The sequence below is a fragment of the Trichosurus vulpecula genome, chromosome 2 (genome assembly GCF_011100635.1).
Source record: "Trichosurus vulpecula isolate mTriVul1 chromosome 2, mTriVul1.pri, whole genome shotgun sequence".
In the NCBI taxonomy this organism is placed as follows: Eukaryota; Metazoa; Chordata; class Mammalia; order Diprotodontia; family Phalangeridae; genus Trichosurus; species Trichosurus vulpecula.
This window is the reverse complement of record NC_050574.1, coordinates 112085496-112087089: the sequence shown is the minus strand read 5'-3', so window position 1 is coordinate 112087089 and position 1594 is coordinate 112085496. Positions and strand designations below refer to the sequence as shown.

The 1594-nt window shown below is 45.5% G+C and overlaps 1 pseudogene; it reads right to left on the bottom strand.

The window, feature by feature from the left end:
* Window positions 1–275: 275 nt before the first annotated feature.
* On the bottom strand, window positions 276–1165 carry LOC118836712 (annotated as a pseudogene).
* Window positions 1166–1594: the final 429 nt, after the last annotated feature.

Below are 1594 nucleotides of genomic sequence, written 5' to 3'. Positions count from 1 at the left end.
TACTGTCTTCCTCACTAACTTATCCTTTAGGTATGCAGACTACCGTTCTACCCACAACCCACCCGTTTCCAGTTACTAAATCTACAAGGAACAGAATCTTACATAAGGAACAGAGGCAAGTTCTAACATAGATCTCCTAGGACATAACAATGGGTATCTCACATACCAATTGATTGCCAGTTGGTGGTGACAAGCGGGTCCGATGCAATCAAAGGTAGTGTCTGGCAGAATACAAAACCATGGGAAGCCTGGCTCCACAGACAAGCTAAAACTTGCTACAGGATCTCATGGATACAAAGCCCATGGACAACATTCTGATAGATGGTGTTCACATTGCTGCAGAAAGGCTACCACTGTAGATCTGTCACCTAATAGGCAAGCAAAACTCCTGTGGCCCTGAGGAGCACCATTAGCAGCAGCTTTAAGAAAGCCCAAAACCAGGAGTGCTTTCTAGAGCTACACTTCACAGAGAAGAACCAGACTTGGCGTTTGCAGGCTAAGTCTCTTTCTTGGGTTTCTTCTCTTGTTCTTTCTTACTAGCTGCTTTGAGAGATCATGTGCCATTCTCCAACATTCCTTCTCCTCTGCTTTCTCCTTCCTTTTCACTTCTTGCTTTTGGGCTTCCTTGGCCTGCTGCTTAGCCTCATGTTTTTTTGTTTTTAGTTTTTTTCTCTATTTCTCACTCAAACTCCAGCTGCCTTTGTTTCTCTCGCTCTTAATCAGCCTGAACAACATTAATGTGTTGTAGCGCCCTGATAGTGCTCTGCTCACACTGCTTCTCATCCAAGCAATCATCAGCTACTTTAGCTAGGACAGGATCTGGAGGGTTATCCCTTAGATCCAGCTATTTCATGTTCTTAAACTGAGCCAAGCTGACAGGCAAGGTAACAAGTCTAATGTTGAGGAGGTCCAGGTGCTGTAGGTTGACCAGGCAGCCAAAGTCGGCAGGCAGTTGCTGCAGGTAATCTTTACTCAAGTCCAGTTTCATCAGGTGTGTTAGTCCACAGAAATCAGACAGTAATGAAGTCAGTTTGTTGAAGGTCAGATCCAGTACTGTAGCCTTTGGGAGAGCAGCCAGCTCCTTGAGGGCACCTCAGTGAAGTCGGCTGAGGCTCAGGTCCAGCTCATTGCCACCTTTGTAACACAGGCTGCCCCCCTTCCCCATTCGTGGCCTGTATCGGTAATTAGGGTGGGATTTTTTCACTGTTTTCTCTTTTGGAGCACTTAGGTAATCAAGTGCCTTTCATGAGTCTGGCCTTTGTTTCTTTGATTAAATAGGGAGTCTTTGATGACCTCCTTACATCAAGGAAAAGCATAGTTCACATAGGTTTGAGTCACATGGTTATGATGCCCTTTGACCCTGAACAGGGTATATAAACTCAGAGGTTAGTGTTTTGCTTAGGGCTCTCACTCACTCGAAGAGTGTCATGTGATTTGACCAGAGGAGACTCTGGGTAGCTGCTGGAGCTCCCCCAGCTTTGAAAATCTAGATGTTGGTGCCTCTCTCTCTGGTAACTATGTAATTCTTTGGTCAGACAGCTAGAGTCCTGTGTTTTGACAACTGGGTGTGTTTGCTCTGTTTATATTGCCTCTG